This window comes from Saccopteryx bilineata, chromosome 2 (assembly GCF_036850765.1).
Source record: "Saccopteryx bilineata isolate mSacBil1 chromosome 2, mSacBil1_pri_phased_curated, whole genome shotgun sequence".
Taxonomy (NCBI): Eukaryota; Metazoa; Chordata; class Mammalia; order Chiroptera; family Emballonuridae; genus Saccopteryx; species Saccopteryx bilineata.
Window position 1 is genome coordinate 234,729,793 of NC_089491.1, and position 9,942 is coordinate 234,739,734.

General features: G+C 45.7%; 1 pseudogene; it reads left to right on the forward strand.

Moving 5' to 3' along the window:
- The first annotated feature begins 6,088 nt into the window (after positions 1–6,088).
- On the forward strand, positions 6,089–9,618 carry LOC136323774 (phosphatidate phosphatase LPIN2-like; annotated as a pseudogene).
- Positions 9,619–9,942: the final 324 nt, after the last annotated feature.

The following is a 9,942-nucleotide window of genomic DNA, read 5'->3' on the forward strand; positions in this document are numbered from 1 at the left end:
CTTCCCCCCCTTATATGGGGGCCCCTGGAATACTTTCTTCAGGACTCCATGAAAGAATTACATTTCCACCGGCATCACTTCTATTCTAAGTTTCAGCCATAATGAACAAATTACAGTGCTCTAAACATGCTGTTGTAATGTAAGAAATGTCAAAATCGGTAGAGAACTTTTAAGTGTTTGTGCCAAACTGACAACAGTTGCTGGGGAGCCATGTCTCAACAGACTGAGAAAATGCTCCAGGGAATGGCAGTTTTGCCACTTATTTTATATATTAGAGTAGAAAGAGGAGATGGAAGGGGTTACATGCAATCCATTGGTGGTAGATTAGGGAGGCTGGAGAAAGCAAATCAGGAAAATCTCTGAGATTGGAAGAAGTAAAATGGAGAAATTTTTTTTTTTTTAAGATTTAAGCTTGCATCATTGATTTAAGACTTTTCTCCATTTTTTCTTTTTTTTCTTTTTTTGGTATTTTTCTGAAGTTGGAAATGGGGAGGCAGTCAGACAGACTCCCGCATGCGCTCGACCGGGATCCACCTGGCATGCCCACCAGGGGGTGATGCTCCACCCATCTGGGCCATTGCTCCGTTGCATCCAGAGCCATTCTAGCGCCTGAGGCAGAGGCCACAGAGCCATCCTCAGCACCCAGGCCAACTTTGCTCCAATGGAGCCTCGGCTGTGGGAGGGGAAGAGTGAGACAGAGAGGAAGGAGAGGGGGAGGGGTGGAGAAGCAGATGGGCGCTTCTCCTGTGTACCCTGGCTGGGAATCGAACCCGAGAGTCCTGCACGCCAGGCCGACGCTCTACCACTGAGCCAACCGGCCAGGGTCTCTCCATTTTTTTTTAAGATTTTATTTATTCATTTTAGAGAGAGGAGACAGAGAGAGAGAGAGAGAGAGAAGGCGGGAGGAGCAGAAAGCTTCAACTCCCATATGTGCCTTGACCAGGCAAACCCGTGGTTTTGAACCAGCAACCTCAGCATTCCAGGTCAACTCTTTACCCACTGTGCCACCACAGGTCAGGCGAAACTTTTTTTTTTTTTTTACATTGGTAGGTATAGGATAGTTAACAATTAACATTTGTAGCACATAGAAATGGTATTTCGGTAGCAAGATAACAGTGAGGGGTTATGTGGTCTGGTGATCTCCTGCTCAGGTGAGAGATTGTGACCTGAGGGATATGAGAACAGAGGGATTACCTTGACCTTCCAAAGGTATGTTATTGTGGATGCACAAAGACAGTAGACGGGCTCAGTTAAGGTAAAGATTTACTTTTGTCAAGGAAGATAACTGGCATCTGACCAGGCAGTGGTGCAGTGGATAGAGCGTCAGACTGGGATGCCGAGGACCCAGGTTCGAGACCCCCGAGGTCGCCAGCTTGAGTGTGGGCTCATCTGGTTTGAACAAAACTCACCAGCTTGGACCCAAGGTCACTGGCTCAAGTAAGGGGTTACTCGGTCTGCTGAAGGCCCGTGGTCAAGGCACATATGAGAAAGCTATCAATGGACAACTAAGGTGTTGCAATGCGCAACGAAAAACTAATGATTGATGCTTCTCATCTCTCCGTTCCTGTCCGTCTGTCCCTGTCTATCCCTCTCTCTGACTGTCTCTGTAAAAAAAAAAAAAAAAAAAGGAAAATAACTGGCCTCCAACATGATTATCCACCATGACTCACTTTTATTTGAGAAGTCTTAATTTCAGACCATCCTATGGGGTTACTTTAAGCCTTTAAGTTTGTCAGGTTTAATATGTGGCCCTTTTTTCATCCACATTGGGTAGCTCATGCTGCTTCTTCTGTGTAGAATCCCCCCCCCCCACTTTCTTCTCTTTGCTATCTCCTCATTGCCCCTCAAGGCTTTGTTTTTATCACATTGCATGCCTTGTCTGTTTGCCTATGGGAGAAGCAATTTGAGGGATTGCCCCAGATTGAGTGAATCAGATCTGTGCTTAATAAGGTCTTCTGGTGATTCTTTCCCCCATTTAAAAAAAAAATTTCTTTTAATTTTTATTTTTTTAATTTATTTTTTACAGAGACAGAGAGTGAGTCAGAGAGAGGGATAGACAGGGACAGACAGACAGGAACAGAGAGAGATGAGAAGCATCAATCATTAGTTTTTCATTGTGCATTGCAACACCTTAGTTGTTCATTGATTGCTTTCTCATATGTGCCTTGACTACAGGTCTTTAGCAGACTGAGTGACCCCTTGCTGGAGCCAGCGACCTTGGGTTCAAGCTGGTGGGCTTTTGCTCAAACCAGATGAGCCCGCGCTCAAGCTGGCAACCTCAGGGTCTTGAACCTGGGTCCTCTGCATCCCAGTTCGATGCTCTATCCACTGCGCCACCGCCTGGTCAGGCCCATTTAAAATTTGAGGAGTAGCCTGACCTGTGGTGGCGCAGTGGATAAAATGTCGACCTGGAAATGCTGAGGTCGCCAGTTCAAAACCCTGGGCTTGCCTGGTCAAGGCACATATGGGAGTTGAAGCTTCCTGCTCCTCTCCCCCTTCTCTCTCTTTCTTCTCTCTCTCTCTCTCTCTCTCTCTCTCTCTCTCTCTCTCTCTCCTTTCTAAAAATGAATAAATAAAAGAAAACAAACAAAAAATAAAATAAAATTTGAGGAGTACTTGCACCTCCTCCTATGATTATAATGTATAAAATAAGATACAACATTTTCATTCTCTGGAGCATTTTCTCAATCTGTTGAGATTTTGCTTTCTGACAATTGCTCTCAGTTTGGCTCAAATAAACTCATAAAAATTCTTAACCAAATAATAATAATAATAATAATAATAATAATTTGAGGTGCATTATGTCAATGTGATGATACATAGCCTTAATTTAATTGGCAGGCCTTATAGTGGTCCATAAGCAAAGGCAGGCATGATAAAGAAAGGGGAATGGCACTCGGAATCCAATTAACCTGGTTGGAATTTTTACCAGTTACAACCTTTAAATGCTTGTTATGAAACAATAAACACGAAAGGCCTGATATTTAGTAAATACTTAATAAATCATAGACTCTTCCTTGAAAGATTCCAAGGCTAGAAAGTAGGATATATCTAGCCTCTAGATCAGGTATTGTCACCAATTGCCTAAATAATGAAACCATAGAGTTGGAAGGGACCTTCATATAGACACCATTTACTTTAGTAATTTTGTGTTATAGATATAGAAACTAAAGCTCATAGCTGGATTGGAGATCAAGTCTTCTAAATTCAGTGCTCTGCTTCAAAGCTTCCTCATTTGTAAAATAAGGAAAACAATACCTTCACCTACTTGTCTCAGGTGGCCTCTGATTTTACATAAGTATTTAACAGCTCTTTAAAAATGCAAGGTATTATTTTTATTGTTTTTAATTTTAGATTGTGTTATGATTGTTGGGATTTGTAAGATTTCATTTCATCAAGCTGAGAAGGATGTGTCCGTGAGAGAAATGGTCTCTACCATAGTGAAACTCAAACCCAGAGCAATGTGTAAGCAAATGAGCAATGCAACTTCCACTGCAGGACCTCTTGAGCCTCCCCTTGAGCCTCAGATTTCATCTACATTAGATGTAGACCACTTTCTTAACTTGTAGTTAGTTGAGGCTCCCTCAGAATCAAAACTGAGGCCCTGGCCTGTTGACTCAGTGGATAGAGCATCGACCTGGCTTATGGATGCCCTGGGTTCGATTCCCGGTCAGGGCACACAAGAGAAACAATCTTCTGCTTCTCCTCTTTCTTCTCTCCCTTCTCTCCCTCCTCTCCTCTGTAAAGCCAGTAGCTGCGGCCACCATCACAGCCGCCTGGGCCATACAAGTTCGCATTTGATTCAGACAGACAGTAATGAAACAACGGAGCCAAGAACTGGTGGGCCATCATCTTTAATCCTAGCTTGCACCCGGTGGGCAAGTTAAAACACACACTGGGCTCCAAAACCCACTCATTCAGTGCTCACAAAGCTACTGACTTATCCGAGTTTCCTAGAATCAGAGGTTTCTAGCTCACCAGACTTATTCACCTCTGTTCCCCATCGCTTTCCTTCTCCCTGCACAAACTCTGAACAAACTGGCTTCTCACTCAGCACTCCACCATCTTGGCTGCTTCTCCTGGCCTCCTCCACATGGCCTTTCTCTGCTCTCCTCTCTAATGCTAATCTCAGGAACCAAGCGGACAAGCTCCAGGTCTGCCCCACTTTATAGTGTAAAAATAAAAAACCTTTAATCCAATATACAAACAAGGAAGTCTCTAATACAAAGTCACTTATCTGAGGCATAATGGGATTCCCCATGAGAGGGCACCACCCCACATCAAAAAGAATGAAAAAGGCTTAGTCCTAAAACCAAGCCACAGGCTACAAGGATTCTACCTGCCCACGGCCCGCCCCCAACATACAATGCAAACTATAAGCGAGCAAGCATATATATCATTATTTACAAACTTATTTGACCAACATCCTCCCACAGCCAGTGGCTCGATTGGTTTGTGCATTGGCCCCAGGTATTAAAGATAGCTGGTTTGGTCCAAGGATGGGCCTCAGGTGCTAAAAATAGCTTGGTTGATTCTAGCCTTGGCCCCAGACAGGGGTTGCAGGTGAATCCTGGTCAGGGTGCATGTGGAAGTCTGCCTCACTATCTCCCCTCCTCTCACTTAAAAAAAAAAAAGAATAAAAACCAGCAACTAAAGTAGAGTTGCCATCAAAGAAGAAAGGTGTCCTCAAAAGAAACCAATACCAGGGACCAGATGATATTTTCCTAGATGGCTTAAAGGCTTAATGGTTTTATAACCTTAAGTTGCAGCTTTCTTTTTTTTTTTTAATTTTTATTTATTGATTTTAGTGAGAGAGTGTTTGTCAAATAAGTTTGTAAATATGATGTATGTTTGCTTGCTTTGCATGTGGTAGACAGACTGTATGCTGGCAAAGTCATTATAGCCTAAGGCTTAGTTTTAAGACTAAGCCTTTCCCTCCCTTCTAATACTAAGGTCTTCTCAAAACTAAGCTTTTCCCCACATCCTTGACTGCTGCATGATGTGGGGTGGTGCACTCTTATGAGGAATCCCATTTATGCCTCAGATAAGTGGCTTTGTATCAGAGACTTCCTTATTTGTATATTGGCTTAAAGGCTTTAATTTTCTACACTATAAAATGAAGCAGGCCAGGGACTCTCACTCTCTCAGTTCCTGCTATCAGCATTGCAGAGGCCTCCCTGACCCCTTGCCCTTTATGAGAAAAGCAGAATTTCTACTTCTCCCTTTGCTTCTCTTGTGGCTTGCCTGTCTTGGTGAGACACCAATAAACAGAATGGCTCACCATCCTCCAACTCCGCCATTTCTTTACCGTCTGCCCGAATCCAATGGGAACCTGCGTGTGAATGGCCACGATGGCAGTCCCTGGCCATACAACTGGTGTAGTTTGTGGCAGGATTCAGAGATCGGTATGGAGCCGCCACCCTGGAGGTGCATGGTAGAGGACTGGTTGCTGTTCTGGTTCCCCATGGCTGTCCTTTTAGGGGCTATGGGCTGCGTGTTTTTTACTCAAGGGGAAACCAGGAGTTCTGTGCGAGAAGCTCACTGAGGTAAAAAGCTCCAGGATGAATTGCAAATCGAACGGCAGAAAAGGTTTGAATTGGAGTGAGCACTGGAGAAGGAATTATGGGTTCACAAGTTGCAGTTTGCCCTGGAAGCTGAATGTTTGCACCGGCAGTTGTTGGAGAAACAACTGTGGATTCAACTTGTGTCTCAGCTTCTGGCCAGAGGTCAGCAGCCAAGGGAGCCTAAACGGTCGCCAAAGGAGCAGCAGCAGCTGTACCGATGGACTGGCTTTGAGTCAGCGGGAGCAGGTGCTTGCAACTCCTCTTCTGAGGATGAGAAGGCTCAGGCTAAAGCTGCCATGCACACACTCAGAGCCCAATCAGTGGTCGCCAAGAAAGTAAAAACCCAGAAGCAAAGAGCCCCTCAGGGGCAGCCACAGCCTCTCATCCAGGTAATGGAACACTCTGTGGTCCAGTCCTATACCCAGGCAGAGCTGATGGAATTGGGGGTACAATTTAGGCAGAAATCTACTGAATCCCTGGTAGTTTAGTTACTACAATTATGGGACATAAGGGTGACTGGCATCATGCTCTGCGGAACAGAGATGGAGAAATTGGCCACCATTACCACACACTCCTCCTTGAAGCAGCGTCTTCAGAATTGCCATGACAACCCAGGAGACCATAGCCTATTAGAATGGGTGATGGCCGCCATTCATATGGCCTGGCAGAATGCTGGAGAATTGCCGGGGGCAGTGAGTTGGTGGCAGCGCTACATTGAGTTAGTAAAGGTTCTTTGAAACTAGGTATGAAAAGTGCTGCTTTCAACTCGGGGTTCTGTGGGCCAAATGAAGAAGTGTTTACAGCAAAAATGAGGGACTTTATCCTTGCTAGCGCCCCATTAGCCCGTTTTGGGTCACTTGTGGCTATCTTGGGCCCCTATGTAGGCCAGCCCATCAATGCAGTTACACAGATGGTAGCAGATTTGGGAAAGCTGTAATTTCTTTATGGCCAATAATGAGTTCTCTTATTTTACTACACATAGAACCAGCAGATGCTGGTGTATTGGCCAATAAGATTTGGTATGCCTGCTCAGGGTGGCCTCTGGTACCAGCTACTGTGCTGTCTGCAGACAAAACTCTGGCCTGTATTCTGCCAGAGGGAAAAGATTTGCCTCTCTTGGTGCTGCTGACTCTCTCATTTTGCCCATAGCTTTTGATTTGTTAATTCTGTTGCTGTAGTTTGTACTGTTTCTGTTTATGCAATGTACCCGACTCCTCACACAGTGACCTTCGTGGAAGATACCTGTGGTTTAGATTGTAAATCGAGCAAAAAGGGTGTTTTCTGCTTTTCCCATGGCTTTTCTTGTGGCTTGCCTGTCTTGGTGAGACACCAATAAACAGAACGGCCCACCATCCTCCAACTCCGCCATTTCTTTACCATCTGCCCGAATTGAATGAGAACCTGCATGTGAATGTCCATGATGGCGGCCCCTGGCCATACAGAGAGGAAGGGAGAGAGAGAGAGAGACAGGAACACTGAGCTGCTCCTCTATGTGCTCTGACTGGGGATCAAACGAGCAACCTCTGTGCTTTGGGACAATGCTCCAACCAACTGAGCTATCCTTCCAGTGTAAGTTGCAACTTTCTATTTGCCCAAAAGTAAATCAGACCCTGGCACCTGGCAGTAGCCCGAGTCTGACACGCTCTCTGGCTCCCAGTCCCCACAGTCCATGGAGCATGGCCGCTGATAGTGGCACCAGTGCCTCTCTGATTCTGCCATGGACTTGTCCGACATCATCACCTCCCTTTGTGGGGGCCTCAGTGAGAACAGAAAAATTTGTAAAGAGAAATTCATAGAGCATGTCATTATTTATCATAAATTTTCAGAAAACCCTACATAGAAAATCCTAACCTTGTAATACAGATATATAACCATTACTATAACTGGGCTTTGGCCACTCCCATGGTCCTTTGTATTCCAGAAGAGTTTGCCTAAGGCCACAGTGGAGTCCTGGGTCAAAGAGAAGATGCCAAAGAAATCTGGTCACTGGTGGTTTTGATGTAAGAGAGAAAGCATGACTAAATATCTGCCAGAGGCCACAGAAGGGAAATCTGCGGAACCACCCACCAGTGACCTGCCATCATGCACAAAGGAGCAAGCCAGTAGCAGGCCAGCAGAGGATGACTCATTCAGTGATGAGGAGTCACAGGATCTCAAAGAATCAATCAAAGTGGTCCCTGTCTCCATGGAGCCCCTGAGCCACAGCAGCATGACCTCATATAAGGTCTTTCTGCCTCTCCTCAGACAAGATAGCAAAACTGAAGCTCCAAGATGGCCCAAATGATGTCGTGTTTGGTACTGCAAACCCATGTCAAGGTACCTGCTGCTGCGCAGGCACCATTTACTTGTGGAACTGGAATGACAAGTTCATCATTTATGATATAGACCAGGGGTCCCCAAACTTTTTACACAGGGGGCCAGTTCACTGTCCTCAGACTGTTGGAGGGCCGCCACATACAGTGCTGCTCTCACTGACCACTAATGAAAGAGGTGCCCCTTCTGGAAGTGCAGCGGGGGGCTGGATAAATGGTCTTAGGGGGCCACATGCGGCCCGCAGGCCGTAGTTTGGGATCGCCTGATATAGATGGAATAACCAAATCTGATGCTGTCGCGAACCAGTGCGGCTAGTAATTCTGGGTCCTGAGGGAGAATGGTGCAGAATTAAGAAAATAGACTCACCAAGAAAAGACGATGGGATCAGGAGGCCTCTTCAATGCTGATGGCAATATCAGAGAGAGCGAGCCCCCAGTCTTTGCTTTATTATATAGCATAGACAATTAAAGCCAATATACAAATAGGGAAGTCTCTGATACAAAGCCACTCATCTGAAGCATAAATTGGATTCCTCATAAGAGTGCACCACCCTACATCATGCAACAGTCAAGGGTGTGGAGAAAAGTTTAGTGTTGAAAAGATCTTAGTATTAAAAGATCTTAGTATTAAGAAATCTTAGTATGAAGAGAGTGGGAGGCCTGACCTGTGGTGGCGCAGTGGATAAAGCGTCGACCTGGAAATGCTGAGGTCGCCGGTTCGAAACCCTGGGCTTGCCTGGTCAAGGCACATATGGGAGTTGATGCTTCCTGCTCCTCCCCCTTCGCTCTCTTTCTCTCCTCTCTCTCTCTCCTTTCTAAAATGAATAAAAAATAAAAATATATATATATTTAAAAAAAAAAAAAAGAAAGATGGCCCGGGCGCTGGGGATGGCTCCTTGGCCTCTGCCACAGGCGCTAGAGTGGCTCTGGTCGCAACAGAGAGACGCCCCGGAGGGGCAGAGCATCGCCCCCTGGTGGGCGTGCCGGGTGGATCCCGGTCGGGCGCATGCGGGAGTCTGTCTGACTGTCTCTCCCCGTTTTCAGCTTCAGAGAAAAAAAAAAATTTTTTTTTTAAAAAAGAGAGAGAGTAGGAAAGGCTCAGTCCCAAACCAAACGATCACAGCCCACCTCCCACATGATGCTTTGGGACAGATTCTTCCACAGGGGGATAAAGACTGGACTCATCAGGTTATTGCAAAGCTCTACCTACCCCACCATCATCAAGAATGGGTACACGATTCTGTATTGATCTGTTTGTGACATCAGCTTAGCTGACATGACTTGTGGCTACCTGCACTGGGTCCATGGCAAGGGCACAATCTTGCCCTGGCATTCTCTGTCACCCAGCAACTTGTTCTTGCCTTCCACAGGGAAGTGATAGGAAATAAACCAGAGAAATACAAAATTGGGTGTCTGAATTATATCAAGAATCTGTTTGCCTCATCCAAGCAGCCTTTCTTTGCTCCCTTTGGAAACCATTCAAATGATTTCTCTGTTTGCACACACGGTGGAGTTCCAGACTGCAGAATATTCACTGTAAACCTGAAGGTTCACAAATGGACCCGATACAAGAAAGGACCAAAGGAAATAAGTCATTGTATCACAGACTGAGAGAGCTCCAGGAGCACATGTTCCTACTTTTCAATAAGGAACAGAATTCTGTCTTTCCATGTTCAGAGTTCAGCAACTTCTGCTACTGGTGAGATCCAATCCCCAAAGTAGACCTGGATGACCTGGCCTGAGGCAGTTGCACTGGGAATTCCTCGGTCTCTCACCTTGCAGCTAGGAAAGGTGACCTGCCCTTTTGCTGGAGAGAAGACATTAGGCTCCCTTCCCAGCCACAGGTGTGGGGGCAAGACCAGTGTTGACAGCCAGGCTCTTAAAGATTAAACTGTCATCTCCTTCACCCTGCTGGGCTCTGCAGAGTTGCAGAGGAAGAAGTGAGGGAAGCTCAGACATAGGACCTGATGTCAGAGGCCTGTGATCCTGTCCCTAGTTGGTTTTCACACACACTCTGTGTCAAGTTGTATGCTGCCTATTCCTTTAATCACATAATTTAAAAAGAA